General features: G+C 44.7%; 1 long non-coding RNA gene across 1 annotated transcript in view; it reads left to right on the top strand.

Moving 5' to 3' along the window:
* The first annotated feature begins 931 nt into the window (after positions 1–931).
* LOC137446368 (uncharacterized) overlaps positions 932–17,678 on the top strand; it is a 112,554-nt gene continuing 95,807 nt past the window's right edge. The window contains exon 1 of the long non-coding RNA XR_010988632.1: positions 932–1,347. This is a non-coding gene — a long non-coding RNA (uncharacterized lncRNA). The remainder of the gene's footprint in view (positions 1,348–17,678) is intronic.

Below are 17,678 nucleotides of genomic sequence, written 5' to 3'. Positions count from 1 at the left end.
TATAAATATAGATAGTTTGTAGCTTCTAAATAAAGCGGGATTTTCAAAAGCACTCTAACTACTCCCAGCCTAAACTACTTGGAGTGAAAGGAGGGAGCGTTTATAATTAACTTCACTGGGAGCTGTGCTAGTCCCCCGCTGAGTGCTTTTAAACATTCCTCTCCTTAGATTCTACTAGGAGAGAAATATACTGTATTTATAGCCATCTTGTTTCAATATAAACATGTCAAACTATAAATCTCAGACACAGAGATGGGCTCAAGCTGAAAAATTAAAAATCCAGATTTCTGATGTTCTCTATTTCAGATCAGCTCCGTTGTGGGCTTTGGGTTTGAGGATCTGGGATCAGTTTCTCATTCAGATCCAGTTTCTTTCCTCACATTCAGAGAGGGCTGGCCCACTGAGCTCCAGTTATGCTGCATGTACTGAATTACTTTCCTGGGGTGGAACACACTTTGTATTGCAGTATGTATGTCCCTGATAACCTTGCTCCCATTCAGAAGATGATTATGCTCTATAATGGGAGCAACGTGTTCTGGTCTTTGATTTCACATTTTTCTTCGGCGTGTCCCTGTGTCTTTCCTTCCATACCCTGTGCTGAAAAGAATCTAATAATACAACGGCAACAACAAAAATAGCATCATGGTTATTATTAGCATTGGGCAGGTTTCTTGCTGGGAACATACCAGCCTGAGAAATGGGCTGTGCTGCAGGACAGGGCACTTCTGCCTCCTCAGATGGGAGGTGGAGGTTGGAGAAACACAGAGCAAAGCCCAATGAACTTCGGCAAGTTTGGTAAATGACAGCAGTTATTGGTGTGTTGACAATCCCCAGCTTGTTTAAGCAGTAGATCCTGGGGGGGGGGGGGGGGGGGGAGGGGGGAAGGAGGGGGAGGAGAGGCGGGTAGGGCGGAGAAAATGTTTCCGTAACGACTGACTAGTGAATGCCGCTAACGTTCCTGCGAGGTGGCAGCATCTAAGCACACGCATCTCCTAAAAAGGTGTGTGTGCTCTGCAGATGTTTTCTCAGAGTGGGCGATGTCCTAATAAGCAGGTACATTGTTCTACTTGTTTAATCATGAACAGCAGTGAATGGCTGCTTCAATTCTCCTGACCCCTTTTTTTCTTCCCTCTTGACCTTTTCCTTTCCTAGCCTGTCACAAATGAAGAATGGTTATTAGCAGAAATAAAAAAATAAAATACAAAAAGAAAAAAAAGAAAGTAAGACGATTATACTTGAGGGAGAAGGGGGACTTGGGAACATAAAGGAGAGTGGAAGTGTGTTATGTAGCATTTGTTTTCTCTGCTGCCATTTTACTGCTTTTCTGGGATCTCTGCCAGAAAAATGGTGAGTAGCACTTTAATTAAAGAAGGCTCTGTGTGCGCTCCAGCTGTTCCTCATGTGACCAGCCTGTCTATGGGTAAAGCAAAGGATGCTCCTGCCAGCTCCCCCGAATCAATGCTAACCTAATTCCCGACCACACACTGTCAAGTGTTCGTGCAAACCTGCAGCATTTAGGGTACTGTCTGTGAGCCAGACGCTTGGCGCCCTGTCCTGTTCCTGTGTCTTCACGTATCTGAAGGCAGAATCTGGCAGCAGGATTGCTGGGGGTACAAAGTGAATGTGGGGAAGTGCGGTTTCTCTTAAAACATCTTCTCTGCCCGTGGCAATATTCCTTACCCATAATCAGAATGTGCTGCCTGGAAGGAAGGGTGTTTTGGGGTTGGTGGTGGAAGACAGGGCCCCCACTGAAGTTTCTGGGAAAGCAGAAATTGGCTGTGAATGAGTATGACTAATTTCTCAGCAGTAACCTAGATCTGAGATGCCCTAGGCTCAGGGAAGACCAACGCATTGTTTTTGTGAGTTGTTTTGCTGGCTTTTGAGAAAAACAAATTCAGCTGGAAAAGAAGAGGCAAGCTATGCCAATGCACCTACACTGAATATCCAGCTGTGCACCTGGAAGGTGCTGTATGGAGTCACCAGCCATGTTAAACTACTAATAAAGCCAGGCTGCACAACAAGATGGAAAGTTTTGTGATGATTCTATGAGAAAACTGACATAGCATCTTTTAGCTTGTGCATATTAAAACTGTGTTTCTTGTGAAAGTGTTCTCTGCACCCAGATCCTTGTGGAAGTAAATACTTTCTGTGATTGTGTGGGGTATATAGTCCCTTAAGATGATAGGTTGGATTGAATTCTTGTTTATGCTACATGGTCCCTTCGCAGCCCTCTGCCAGTGTGAAGGGCAGGAAGATGAATGTGATGTTGTTTGTGCCCACTGTGAGGCCATTCTCCAGTGCCAGACAGGCATAAAAGGGCCTCTCTGTAAGTGAGAGTGTCATAAAACTCGGTGTAATAAAACCTTGTGCTTTTGTTGCAGCACCTCAGTGGCATTACTACCATCATGAATGTCACTTCTGACATACTAATTTAGGTGTGAAATGAAATATCCAAGTGTAACCTAGTGTCCCACAACTGAAGCATTTTATTGTACTTTTACACACCTCACTGACCAGTAACATGAAGCTGCGTCCTCCCATGGCACTATGGAGCCGAGCTTCATGTACTGACCTGTGTGAGACCCTTTGTGGGAGCTTTCCAACCCTTTTCCTTTCAGAGCCTGAGAATTGTTCCTTTTGTGTTTGTCTACTGCCCTACACACATAGATCTATTCACAGGGTTTATAGCAATGGAGATGAGTTGATATAACACGTTAAAGAGATTCAACACTGTGTTTCTGAAAGTTAGCTTCAGAGTAGTGTGGACGTCCTGGACTTTCTCTCAAAGCCAAAAGGAGAAATGGAGGCAAAACCTGATAGAAGGAAGATGTTATCTGGATGTGGGAGATGCACAGAGGGTTCATGTGCAGGTGGGAAGTTAGAGCTCTGCCTTGCATGCTTTGTCTGTCTTTAAGGTGTTTGTAGAAGGCCTCAAGTATCTAAACAACTGCTGATGTGTGTCAACAATATTTATAAAAGGGTCAGCTCAGCCCTTTCTGGTGGAGAAGCTGTGTTGCCAGCTGTATATAGTTTCTAAGCAGTAGCTGGAGACTTTTGTGAGATGCTTCCTTTATGCATTCACTGTAAAACCCAAGTGATCCACTGGGCCATGTCTTTGCACAGTCACCAAGTTGCCATTGTCAGATTTCAGGTTCCATCAAATATAACAGTGTGTTTTCCTTAGATATGGAAACGGATGCGCATGCTGCATGTATGCAGGCCCTGCCATTAGTAGCACAGAATTTGGCCATGGTCATCTCCTCTGCTTGTGAGCTGGCTGCATGCTTTCCTTTGGCTGGAAATACGAGGAGTGCAGGGCCTTTTCCTTCTACAATCAAATGCTAATCTCATTTCAGTGACACCATCTGTTCATTTGCACCCCAGATCGTTTCTCTGAAGTGATGTATCTGTTTTCTGCAGTCCAGTTTCTCTTTGGGTGCTGCTGTTATGGGACTCTTCCATTTCTCTGGTGTTGCCTTTCAGCTCAAAACCAGAGTATTTTCTCCATCTATGCAAGCTGCTTTTACAAGAAAACTCATAAATTATTTTCCTTTCCCTAGACTTTATTTTTCAACTTGCTAGGCAGTTTAACTCCTCTTCATGTACATCTGAGTGAGCTTTTTTTTTTTGTCCTGGCTGCTCTGAAGTATAGGCTTAGAGGCAGCAACAACTTCATGAGCTAAATAAGCACAAAGTTGGTGCTTATATATAGGAGACCCTTTGCTCTTCTGTGCATCAGGTGTTGGGGGAATAATACAACAAAGACTCTCTTCTTATGTAATAACATGGGTTCCTTATTAGCAGAATTATTTCCAAAATGTACTTGGAGATCACATTTGTACTGCCCTGGTTTACTTCTGATGCTTCTCTTAATTTCCTCCCTCCCCTTTCTGCATCTTGATACCTCTCTCCCAGTATGCTACCAAATCATTTGGTAATATTTACTGATTTATTTTTGGTAAAAATGTTTGTTGATTTGCCAGAGCCAGTGGTTGCCAATGAGCTGGCCACCCAAAGGACACAGCTTTTACTGTCATTCTGTTGTGGTCTAGCAGGCGTCCTTATCCTTCAGGCATTCTGGGGCTGGTCTTTAAACGACAGTTGTGTCACCTTTGTGTAACTGTTATTGGCAGAAGATCTGCTCCTAGTGTCTGACTGCCTCTGTTGGATGAGGTTGTCTTTCAGTAGTCTTCTTTTCACTCCCTGACATCTAGACAGGAGCAGCTGAGGGTTTTTCTTGGTCCAAGCCTTGCTCCTGATGCTATATTTGTGGGCTTTTCCTGTCGCTGTGCAGTTATTGACAACTGCATCTCCATTCTGTTCTGAGTAGTACCAGATTTGTGTGATGTACAATTGCCACTATAAACTGGACTGCCATCTTCTGCCATTTCTTCACAGAATGTTTGGTGATGGGATACAGATATAACCATCTAAACAGAGAAGCCTCTGTCCTGTGTAATTTTCTTGGCTTAGCACTCTCTTAATTCTTTTTCCTTAATCTTCTGTTGGGTTAAGGCAAACTACTGTGGGTAGGAAACACTAATTTGGTGTTTGGAATTGTAAATAAATTTTCCATGTCTGGATATTTTTCTGGTGGAAATATTCTATTCTATGGGTGTAGTAGGAAGTTGCATAAATAGGTTTTGTTCCAATACAAGGTCAGGATGCTTCCAAGATATGTACCCAGCCTGCCAGCTTCAGCATTCCTTGTCCTGCTCAAATGTAACTATGAGTGCTCCACTTTCTGTCTCTCTGCTCTGTGGCCATTGTGTTTCATGTGCCTTGTGAAAAATGACAATGGAGGGGGGGAATCAGGTTTGTAAACCTTGGTGAGCTCAGTTTTCCCAAACCTAGAAATACTGTCCCCTAAGATGATGTTTCAGAAAGTGTGCGAATGTATTTGGATCTGAAACAATCTCTGTCCTTGGGAAAGACTAGCAAGAGAATAAATTGTCTACAGTGTAGTTGGACATCTTGGAGACATCACTCTGGGACACAGGGGGAAGCTCAGGAATGGTGAAGGGCCTGCTACCTGGTGAACTACACATCACTGGCAGAGGGAGAGGGACAGTCTTTTGGACTGACAGAGGGAGAGAAGAAAGGTGGGGGGAAGCAAATAAAAAAGGAGGCAAAGTTTTCTGGAATTAAGTTCTGCTGGTATGTCTGATGCCATTTCAAGCCCTTTCAGGCAGGATCAAGGCTGAAGCTGGCTGAAGGTGTGTCTGCATCAGATGAATGAAGCTCACCAGATGCCTCTGAGCAGGCTGGTACATCTGTTAGGCATTGAGCTGCACAGTGACACTAGCCTGATCTTGGAAGCAGGATAGCTAGGTCATGCAGAGTGCCAGTGCATGGTCAGCAAGGAAAATATTCTGGCTGGTGCCGCATTTTGCTGCTGTGCCTGCTAATTTGTTCCCACAAGGAGCAGGGATCTCGACATAGGGTTGTGCTCCAATGCACAGCCTTAACAACCACCCTGCTGATACTTCAAAACAGCTCCTACCACTTTGGGTCCTACAGAGACAAAATTGGTAATGCCTGATGATGAATATATGGAGTAGGAACCAGCTGGGTTGACAGTGTAAACCAGAATGAGCAGCTACCTCTGGCCTTCCTGGGTCCAAAATGAGAGACAGTCACTGATCACCAATGGCCTTGAACAGCCTGGTAAAATCAAAGTTGGATCTAGTGGCAATACTAAAGAAAATCAGTTTAGAACTTGGTCTCTGTTCCATTCTGTGTGTGTTGAAACATGTCTGACATTATGGTAGCAACACGCTGTGCATCATAAATACCAGCAGCACTGGACACAGCCTAATGTAGCTGTCAAATGACCTCTTGCTGAGGAATGGTGATTCTGCAAGGATAGTGAAGTGGCTTATAAAACCCCAAAGTCTGTAAAACATACAGGACAATATAGGACAATAACACCTTTCTCAAGCAGGACAAGGCAGCTGGCTGGATTCCCCTCCAGAAGCTGTCTTGGATACTTGGGAAGTGCTAGTGGGATACAGGATCTTTGCTTTCAGTGCTTTGAGTACACTGTGGGTGTGTATGACCACGGTTTCTGCTGTGGTACCAAGATAGTGCTGGTGGACTCAAGGAAGCTGTGCTTGGGCGACAGCAATTGGGAATAGTGGTGTGTTCAGGCTGAAGTGTTTCAGGGAGTGAATGGGGCTGATAATTTTGGACATCGGGAGGAAGGTTTTCACAGTGAAGGTAGTGAAATGTTGAAACAGGTTGCACAGGGACATGGCGGAGGTGCCATCTCTGGAGACATTCAAGGTCAAACTTTATGGGGCCCTGAGCAACCTGATCTAGTTCAACATGTCCCTGCTCACCTTCAAGGGTCCCTTCCAACCCAACACATTCTGTGATTCTATGATAATTCAGATTTTGAAAAAACTTGTATTTTAAGTCTACTAATAGATAGATGGATAGATGCATCAGTTGTTCTTAACACAACCAGGACTTGGTGGTGCCAGGTACTGTACTAACAAAGAGCAAAACCCAGGCCCTACCATATGGAGTCTGCAGTCTAAGTATAGGATTAGCAATTGCAGATGGATACAGATGGGACAGCACAAGGAAGCAGTGCCATGATGCCAGCCAGCAGAGCAGGCTGTGGTGGTATCTCAGCAGAAGCTTATCAAGCCTCCAGGTTTTTGGAGGTGTGGCAAAGGGAAATCTGAAGGATCAGATCAGCTTAAAGAGCAAGATGTGGGGATTATCATGGTGCTTATCTGAACCTCTGACTGTGGAAAACTGCATCTCAGGCTGAGCTCATAGAGGCAACTTCTTGGCCCAGGAAGGTGGGTGTAAAAGAAAAGGAAGTAGCCTGTGTTAGAGGCAGTGCTTGGGGGGCTAGTTTTGGGGGTATAGAGGTACGAATTGTGAGTGGTGGGTCTCTGCATTTGCAGAAAAGAAGCTGAGAATTTGGCTAGGTGCTGCTTTTTTTTTTTTCCCCCTGTGTAGAATGGTTGTATTTGAACTGAACCTGGAAGGCTTAGCTTGGAGATGCTGAGGAAGGCTATATAGCTGGAAATGGCCCCTCGAAGTGTGATCTTACTGGGCTCTGGCATGGAAAGAAGAGGGAGGCTAGAGTCTATCTCAGGAACTTGATTTAACCTCACAGCTGGAGGCATTGGGAGAAGATGTTACTGAGAGGTGAATGCAACAGGGTCCTCTCATCTGGGGGTAAAGGGAATGAGTAGGATCTTCAGGGACTCACAGAGACACAGAGCAGAAGATTATAATGGAATATGAAGTAAAATAAATCCTCAGGAAGGTGAGATGCCTGAATGAGGATGGGGTGAGTGCAAGAAAGTTAGCATTTGAAAACTGGATCTTGAGATTGTGAAGACAGTTGTCTGGAAACCAGGCAGTCTGCTTGGCCAGAAATGTTGGTTTCTGTATGTCTGCTTTTGATCTCATTATGAACATAAGTAAAATATTTCCAGTTTTCTGGCAAAGTGGATGTCCCTAGATCATGCAGCTGCTCAGTGAAAGCAGCTTTGTTATCAGGATGGTGGCCAACATTGCAATGACATACAGCTGTTTGGGGCCCTGCAGTCTTCTCTGTATTCATCACCTGCCTTTGGTCCCTGATCTCACTGCTGACCCACTAGAAACCTCTGCTTTGCACCAAACTGATATTTATCACACTTGAGAGGCTTTGAATAAAATAATTCATGTTCCAGAGGACTTAGATGTTTTGACAAAACTTTGGTCTCACCCTGAAATCTCCAATCCATCAATGACTTTGACATCTGTGATCTGAGCTAAGCACAAGGAGAAGATGCAGAATTTCTTTAGTTGATGCCAGGCTGATGCAATATTTTGGCAGTTAAGCCATAGTAATGAAGGTTTATGTTGTAGGACCCAGTTTTAACAGGAGTTTTAAGGCCTTAATCTTTGGGGGTGGGGGGAAGAAGAAAAAAGGCCTCACTGAATTGGCAAACAGCCAAGCCACAGTACATAACCCTTGAGCACTTCAGGAGTCTGTTAGTAGCAGCTGGATGAGGAATGAGTTGATAGGGCAGGGAGAGTTCAAAGTGTAATCCTTATGATGATTTTTCACCATGCTAGATTGTTCCTATGCTCCCTTGGCAAGAAACCCAAACCTTGCCTGCACACCCTCTCCTTGGCCACCTCCACGACAGAGCTTCTGGTCTCTGCACACTGGGCTGTGAGGGAGAGATGTTTACACTTTTCATAGAGTGGAAAAACAGGGAGTGTTAGCACAGACACTTCAGACTGTAATACGAATACAAGTTTGCCCCCATCACTCACTCTTACTGCTACTAATAGAGCAAGAGAGCAGAATTCCTCAGGCATGTGAGATCTCTCAGCTGTGGAAGAAATCATTGCTCTGGTCTTTCCTCATTCTTCTGTCTAAGTCAACAGCTCCACAGAACCAGTGCTCCTAATACAGACTAATGCCATAAAGCTAACACAGAAAACAGAGAGGATGCACTGAATAGATCAGATCTGGGTTTCCCAGGGGGCATTAAAAAGAGAGAGTTGCAAAGTCTCACCCATCTGTTAGCACTGCCTGGTGTGAATCCATGGCCTGGGACAAGAAGGCAACAAGGTGCAATATCTTCATCACATTTCTTCAGCGGCAAGGACAAACAAAATGCAAGGTACGCAGGCCATAGTGTATGACTTTACAGGCCGCCTATTTTTCTGGCATTAAAACCCCCTATTTTCCTGGTTTTCAGATTTGGCTTTGGGAGAACAGGTGCTACACTAGCCCATCAGAGAGGTGGGCTGTGTGATGATGTTGGATGTCTGATTGTGTGGTACCTTCCTTGTGATCAAAACTGCTGGCAGATGAATTGCCTCAATCAGTAAATTCATGTGAGCATCTGTCCGTTTAGGCAGCACAATTATTTTTGTTTCAGTGATGCCTGAAGGCCCTAGCTGAGGTCAGGCAAAGCTTCCAGCAGGGTACAGTACACACACAGCTCTGCTACAGTGAGCTGGGTTGGAGAAGGCTGGAAATAGGAGTGGCTTATCACAAGTTATTGGTACATCAGTGCTGAAGTCATGGCAGAAAGCAGGTGTCCCCAAGTGTCTCTGTGTCCTTTGCTTATGCATGCTGTCTCCTGTGCCTGACTTTGACAGATGCAGATGTTCCAGTTATGTTCCAGTTTGCCATCCAAAAGCTTTGAGATTTTGTTGCTCCACTGAGGTCAGCAAGCACACATGGCTATTGAAGACTATCCTTTTGATGGACATTTTGACCATATGAAGTTGCCTGGGAGGGCCTCCCCTTGCTGTAAAAACATCCCCATAATTCACCCTTGTCTGTTTTAGGGTTGTTTTTTTTCGTCTCATTGACACAGTTAAAAGACTACTTTGGTGGGCTGGAGAAATGTTGCTGCGTTGGGGAGGTGAAGTAGGAGATGTGGTCTGACACAGAGACAGAGTGCTCATTTGGGGAGCCCTACTCTCCTGTGTGATTGGGGGTCCATGAAGCTTCCCAAACCAGCCCATCTAGATGCAGCAGCTGCACTCGAAGGGCGAGACAGCTTTCTGTTGGACTTTTGGCTGCAGCACCCCAAGGAGCAGCACTGAATAGATGTGTGTCTGCATGTGCATCCACTTCAGTAACTTTAAAAATATGCATCTCCTCTCTTTCCTAGCAAAGTATTGTAAGAGAATAAATGGCTGCCCCCAAATTTCCCTTTTACTTCTGCAAAACCAGCTCATATTCTGTCTCATGCCTGAAAAACTACTGTAGAAGATAGTTTCCTTCTCTCTCTTTATTCCTTTCTAATGAGAAGAACAACCTTTCATTGTTAAATTTTAAAATAATCCTCTTCTGTCAGAGTCTGACTCCTGCACCTAGCACCACTGGCTGGCTTCTACCAGAAGACTGTGTTAAGTAGGTGATGTGTGTCTCACCACCTGTTACCTTTTCCAGGAACTTCTGTAAAGCCATTCCTTACTGCTGTGGTCAGTAGGGTAATGTAAAGGAAGGGTCTGGTTTCAAGGTCACTGAATGGTGTGCAATCCCCAAACTATGGAGGATTTTGGACAAAATCTTAAAGGAAAAGGCTTGGGAGGGATTTTTAGGAAGAGTCTGCTGCCAAGGGGAGCGCCAGCAGCCTGAAGCTGGGGCTGTCCCCCAGCCCTTTGTTCCTCTGGGTGGTCAGCTTCTTCCACCCGCGCAGCACAAAGAGGCTTTGGGAGCTGGCCCAAAACCAAGGAGTGGCAAAATGCAGTTAGTTCCCCTGCTTTTGTAAAAGACATGTTTGTCTGCCAAGGGAAGTTTCCGTATCCTGCTGCCTTCTGTTCGCCAAGGCTCAGCTGGGACCCGCTGTGCTCCTGAGTCCTCAGGCTGTGACTGGAGTCTGGGAGCTTTACTCCTTTCTTTGTATGCGGGTGGAGAAAATGGTCAAGTGTTTTCCACTTTTCTGACTGATTCGTTCTTATTACAAAGCTGTCTGTCTGGGCCAGTTTCCTGACATGGGTTGGGTGGCCTGGGGACATTTGCTTTGTTTCTGCAAGGCTGAGCTGCTTCTGGTCAGAAACTCTTCTGGTCAGAAACTGGGAAGATGCTGCAAAGATTGCTGTGAGCTTGAGGGTGCCCTCCTAGAAAGACCCAGCTATGAGCAGAAGGTGTGTGAGCTGCTTTGCTCAGAAATCAAATGTCCACCAACTTCTAAAGACACTAGAGACAATGGTCTCTGTGCACTCCAACTTGAATAGATGGTGAAGGTTGTCAATAAGTAAGTTTTTTATCAGGTGAGATGGGTTCATTGGTCCAGATGCTTGTTGTTTGGTTAATCTTGTGGTGAAGAGTGTTGCCAACACAAAGGGTGCAATATTGGTACAAATCATAGTACAGGCTTTGCAAAAGGGAACTAAAGGAAAAGACTTGAGACACATGAGATCAAATGACAGTGTTTGTTGGGGAAATACTGTCATGTGGAGAAACTTTGCACTGATTGGTGCAATTAGCTGATATCAAGATGGTGTTTAAACTACAAAAAGCATCTGTAATGGTGTGATGGGCAGAGAATTGTGAGGATGGAAGCAGGCTGTCATTAAAATTGAAGTTGCAATTACAGGAAGTGTTTTAATTTGAGTTTATACAGTGTGACAGTTTAGAGAGAAAAGTTTCCTACTCTGCAAAAATTTGGGGCTTTTGCATTTGTTAATTTTCTGATAAGACAGGCTCTCTGGTGTGAGTTCATGTACAGGAGCATTATAGCCTAAGGGCTGTCTTCTGCAAAAACACCTTTCAGGCCATGCAGACAGGGCTTGAGTCCATCAGACTGGAGCAGCTGCAGGCAGCTATCATACTGGATCAGCCAAAGATAGCACAAGTATACTTAGTCTTGCATGCCTGCATAATATGAAAATAGGAATAAGTGAAAATCTGCCATTTGTTTGACAATAGCATCCTCCAGTCTGGGGAACGCCCCTCTCAATGGCCACATCTCTAGCAGAAGAGAAGCTAGACCATGCAGAGAAACTCTGAAATGTATTATGTGTTTGATATGAAAAGCATGGAAGTCTTTTTTCCATTTTCTGGGGGAAATTAACATAATGGAGCTGTCACCTTTCATCAGTCAAATTTGGCGGCAGCTAAGCTCCATGATGGTAGTGGAGAGAAGGGTGCACAAAAGGTGTGGAGAGAGCTGGAATTTGCATTGCATAGAGGAAGGGACTTTTCTGTGCACCTTGAGAAGTGAAGAGCTGCTCCTTGGTGTTTATTTCTTTCAGAGACCCTGACAGATGTTGGGCTGGGCTGAGCCCGCTGGGAGGGGCACAGAAAACATTTGGGTATGAAGCAGATGTTGCTGCCAAAAAAAGCCAAATCTGGTTTTTTTAAAATACTGTCAGAGTTATTTAGAGGTAGGTTTAAAATGTGCTGCTGTTTTCCCTGCAGTGAGGAATACCTCTCTCTGAACTCTTCCTGGAGGTCAGGGTACACTGCCAAATAGGAGGGAAATGCCTGCCCGAGCTTCTGAGTATGTCCAAAAAGCAGCTGAACGGACACAGTTCAGCGTTCTAAGGATCACTAGTCAGAATTTGGTATTCTACATATTTAATGTCCTGTTCAAAATGTTACAAGTTACTTATTCAGGATTTTCTATTAAATATGTATATGTACAGTGTCTAGTGCACTAGCATTTGCTCTTAACTGATGCAATCATAATTTTGCTAGATACTGTATGTCTGTACTTTCTTGACCTTACCAGTATACAAGCAGCTCCTGGTCAGGGATGAATATCACAAAGTCTCACATACTGGTAAAGAATTAAGCAGCTCACCAGAGATTACACAGCCTTAGGGCACCCCATGGCATTGCCTGGCCGTCCTAGTAGAGCATTTGGAGGGGTTGCCCAGGGGACTTTGGGCTTAGTCCCTGCCCTACTTGCCCCTGTGGTGCTGATGGCCCTGGAGCTGCTGCACAGAGATATGTTTCTTTTGGACAGATTTTTACATTGGCTCAGTCTTGGCATCTCTGAGGCTCCTGGGGTGGAACCGCCACAGCTTGCTGCAGGCATAAACCTGTGGTCCTCCTAATCGCTGCCTCCAAGGTTTTCAGTTGTGATTGGCAACATGGAAACTGCCTGCAGTTCTCAGGATATGTCAGGCATCTTTGCAAGAACCTCTCTTACTTATTCAGCAGCAGAGCTGAGCAACTTTGGAACATGTGACTGATTGGAATTAACAAGAAGGTGGAGGGAGCAACTGTGCAGTTTTCTTCCTAAATCTTTCTGGGAGACATCCAAAACATTGGGGTGTTCCTCTAGTGAATGATGGAATTAACAAGAGGTGAGCTCTGCTCTTTTATCAGTATATGCCTTGAGAAGAAGGAGCTGTGAACAATCCTATTAAAGCTGCACAACTGCAAATAGGGCTTAGAGCAGAGAACTTCATTTGCCCATGTGTAGGTGCCATAGGTTTCTGTTGTCCTTGGGACATATCCTGGTGTTTTTCTTATTTTTAGGAAGCATATGCCTACACAAAGTCTTACGTGTTCCAGAGAAGGCTGTACAGGAAGAATCAGAATGAAATTTTGGTGCAGGCCTGGGGATTCTTTTTCTGTCTGCCAAGTGCCTTGTGTGATGTGATGAGGAAAGGATTTTTGTGTCAGCTCTATGTAGGCTGTCTGCTTTTACCCAAGGTGGATGTCTGAGATGTCCTCCTTTGGCATGTGGACTGTCATAGCACCAGGAACCACTTGTATTGGACAGAAAACTCAGCCTGTGTTTTCATTGCTGATTCTCTCAGCCCTGCATTTTTTACCATTCATTTGCTTGGACAGTATAAAAATGAGAAGAAGCTGCTGTTCCCCCTTCTTGCATCAAAGCATCTTCTGCAAAGTAGTGAGCATTGCTATAACCTAACTTCTCACCTCTAAAACAAGCATTTGGACTATTTGCTTGGCACTCATGGACTAAGCAAGAAAATGCTGTGATTTGAAAGGTCTTGGTTTGAGCGAACCACCTTGTAAAGTGGGGGCAGCTGCTGGGTCTGTGCTTCTGGGAATTCTCCTGATGGAAAATCTTCTTGCTTTAGTGAAAGACATAAAATATGGGGAGCTTTTTATTTGAGGCACATCACCATCACATCCTTCCACCCCCTACAATCTTCAGATAACCAAAGTCTCCGGAGTATATTGTGTTCAGAGTGACCTTCGGTTACTCATGCTGTGACCTTAATGCTGTAGCTGAAACACATTTCTCTGTGCTGCCAACAGGACCAGGAGTCTGTTAAGCAGAGCAGAAGGTCTTGCTTCTTGGTGGACCGGGCAATTGGCTTGAAACCTCCTGTTCAGTTTGAGCTTCAATCTGGCGCCAAATGGGGTTGTGCCTTATTTCTAAATGGATAATATACTCAATTTAAAAATTTTGTCTGGTAGGCATTTTTATACAGCCTATATTTGAAAAGACTGACTTGCTTATAGATCGGCCCTATCCTGCTATCTCATCACTGTGGTTACTGCAGGCCTAATAGATTTTTTTTCTTTTTTCTTGGGGATTGCATAAAAGGCCTGTTATCCAGGAGCAGACACTGGCAGAACCTGTAAGATGATTTGTGAGGTTGAGGGGAAGTGTTTGATGATCTCTTAGTTATTTAACCTGAAGAAGGTATCAAGCCTGTCCTTCCACCACTGTAAATGAAAAGTTGAGGGGAAAAAACAGCCATAGATCCACTCTTCTGCAGATGACTAATGTACACAAAAGGGATTTTGTATTAGGTACTTGCATAAATAAAGGAAAGACAGCAGTACTGGTAGGTAGTACCTGGCTTGCATTTACATCTGTCAAGCCTAAATGAGAGCAGGGTGTTTATTAAGTGGAATGATTTAATATGCCAGTCTTCTTTCAGCTGTCATCTATTTCAGGAATTTCAAATCTTTCTAAATTAAGCTTATTTCTCCTCCTTGCCTGGCTCCAGGGTGGCAAAAACTCTATTGGAATAAACAAATAATTCATTTTACTTAAATTGTACTTGTGTTAGGGTAGGGAAAGGTGAAGACAGAACAGAGTAGCTACTTGAACTCAATAAAATATGGACATGGATAAGTGAAAGAGGAAATAAAAGGGAGGGAGAACATCTGATGATTCAGCATCTCAAATGTGCAGTGTAAACAAAACTTTTGGGGTGAGAGATGGTTAGCAATTGCCTCTGCTTGTCAGGATGAAGAGCAATTGCTCAGCCTGCTGGGAAGCCTCATTGCTCAGGTGATGGAGCAAATACTCTGTATTTATTCAACAGCCTTGCTGCAAGCCAGGGAATCACATTCTGGTGTCAGGCTTGGACAGGGAGGCTAGCAAGTTCTCTCTCCTAATCCTGAAAGAGTTTCTTCTAGCAGCTGATGATGCATGGTAGAAGCCAGGCTGAGTGCTGCCCTTACACATGGTTGTTTTATTCTGTGCTCCTTGGATGGGTATTGCAACTTGTAGCCAGTTGGAAGAATTGTCTCTTGAGTATTCCATTTTTAAACCCTTCCACATCTAGCTCTTATTGATTCCCACTACTCTTCACTCATTTTGTTCTGGTCTTCCCTCCCTTCTCTGCCTTGTCCTGGATGGGATCTTTCACTGTGTCACGCTGGACTGGTGCTGGCACAGGTTCTTTCTCCAGGGAAGCTGGATTCACCTGGTAACAAAAATCCTGTTGCTAAAAGCTGTGGACAGTGAACATTAAGCAGCAATTAGTGTGACCTGAGCTCTTTGCAGTGGCTTAATACCAGGAAACTGAATAGCCTGCAATTCCCCTTGGTGGATCTACCACAGTCATTTGGTATGGGTGAAATGAGGATGAGAGTGAGCTGGTGGTGACTAATTATACTTCCTTAAGGGCCTAGACTTTTCTTGGAGGTTTTTCTCAATGCTAGACTTCTCCAGCTCACCTGTCGGGGTTTTTATCAGTATGCTGAGCAATGAATCCCAGACACTGAATCCCAGGCACTGAACAAAATGCTGTCCAGCTGACCTAAGTTCAGTAGACCTCTCCCCCTCTCGCCCTCTCCCCCCAGATCCCTTTACTATGCTTTTCACTCACCTTCCTTCTAGGTCTATGCCTGCATTTGGCTTGCTGAGGTCTCAAAGACATTACAGGGAAGCTTTTGGCCAACACACGGGTTAAAGAGTCAGCCTTGTGGTAGACAATTAGTCTCTTCTGGCAATATCCTAATTAATCCTGTTATTAGGCTTTGCCACTAATTGCTATAGGTGAGGTCTGACCCTAATACAAGCCACTCCCTTTGGCGCGGTGCCACAGCTCGGGTGACAGAGCAGCAGACGCTCTGGATGGCGTTACAAGTGCAGGAATTTGCTTTTGCACCGCTTCAGCAGCCACCACCGCAGATGGCAGCCTGCAAGGAGTAATGTAGCGCAAAGCCTCCTTCCTGGGTGTCTGGGAAATTTGATTCAGGGGCCAGTGCTGTGCTGTGTTTGCTCAGTGGGGCATCCCAGTCTTCAGGTGCTTGATGTACCGCTGCAGCCTGCTATCAATAGAAGGCTTTAGATTAAAAGCCTTGATCACCTCCGCTAATGCTTCACACCAACAGTGCTTTTAAAAGATTGCTTTGATGATAAAATGAGTGACCTTCACATCCAAGAGTTTTAGAAGTGCCAGCTATGCTCCCCCATTAGATTATTATTACTGGTTATAATGTCATGCTATAAATTGTATTAAGCCTAGGTGTAGCACTGAGATAGAGCTGTGCATTTTCCTCAATCTCCCTTTCACTGGGAGCGTGTTTCTCCTTGTGCTCATTCAAGAGCAGTTCACACCTTCACAGCTTCCTGCACTTCACCCTGTATTTTGTTCCTCAGCATTTTTTAAGACGGGTAGAGTGCTCCATCCTCTAAAGCAGCCTCAATTTTCATGATAAAAGCAACTGCTAGCCTCATGTAGGTGGTGTCAGGTGCTCCTGGCCCATCAGCCACATGTGGAGCATTTTCCCTGATGCTGCAAGGAGAGAATTGTCTGAACAAGGGGAGAGGAGGGAAGAGGACAAACTTGAAATAAGTGATTGTAACAGTGCTTTTGTATTTTAAAGGCCCTTGCATGCTAAACAGGAATCTCTTGTTTTTCAGGTGCTACATGAGGTTGAACTGGCTGATGCTTGCCTAGTTCTCTTGCTGCTGCTTCCTGATGAGTCACACAACCTCTTCTTGCTGTGCCTGCGCAAATGACGCAGCAGGGAGGGACAGTGCTGGGTTCAAGAGAGGCTCTAAAGCTTTAATGAAACACCTCTGAACTAAGCAGTGTTTGTGTGCCAGGCACGTTTGAAAAGCCCTTTTGCTGCTTTTGCTATGCTTTGAAAGAATCACTGGTATTTCTGTCCTGGGTGGTCATTCATTCTTCCCTCCCTGGCTGTTCTGTATGGGCTTCAGGATATTTTTTGGTGCCATACAGTCACCCACTAGAACCCCTTCCTTGGATGTGTACATCTTATTTGATGGGTGCTGCAGCAAGCGGTGGTGACCACTAGCAATGGCGGTGTGCAGTTTACTCATCTGAATGATTGTGCATGAAGCCCTTCATGCTTTCCTGGGATTTTCCCTCTGTTTTGCTGGATGGCTTTGGAGCAGCCACAAGCTACACATTTTTATCATGCTTAGAGGGTCCTGCTCAGTATCTCTGTGAAAGGTCTCAGCACAATGTGGTGTTGGGCCATCTTATTACTTCTCTTCTGCCACCAGTGTTCGATTGAAATCAGGCTTCCTTCATTCTTTCAGTGCCAGTGTCCCAAATGGTTGTAGCAGGAATCCCTGTGCTGGATCCACCTGGCAGTTATAGCCCAGGCTTTGCCTTGGACATACTATTTCCAGCAGATCCTGAGTTCATTATTCCATGCCAGTAGAACCCTTGGGTGTGAGGCAAAATAACAGGTGCCTATAAGGCATCTTGTTACCTACCCAGAAATGTGATTCTTCAGGCACAAGGAAGGTTCCTGTGGACATTAACAGAATTGATGCACAGAGGGTGAGAATAGTCCCTGAAATGGATTTTTTTTTTTGTCCAAGGGCATGATGCTCCCACTCTTACTAACTGGATTGATGCTCTGTTTGTCAGGATGCTACAGACAAGGTGAGAGGAACCTGTTGTAGCATTACTCATGAGATAAGGCTGGTAGATTTGGGCCAAATTCTGTATACCATTTCTCTTCTGGCCTTTGCAAGATCACCTTTCTG

The sequence above is a fragment of the Melanerpes formicivorus genome, unplaced genomic scaffold (assembly GCF_026170545.1).
Source record: "Melanerpes formicivorus ecotype bairdi unplaced genomic scaffold, bMelFor1.0.p_v2 SCAF_17, whole genome shotgun sequence".
NCBI lineage: Eukaryota > Metazoa > Chordata > Aves > Piciformes > Picidae > Melanerpes > Melanerpes formicivorus.
This window is presented reverse-complemented; position numbering and strand designations above follow the sequence as displayed.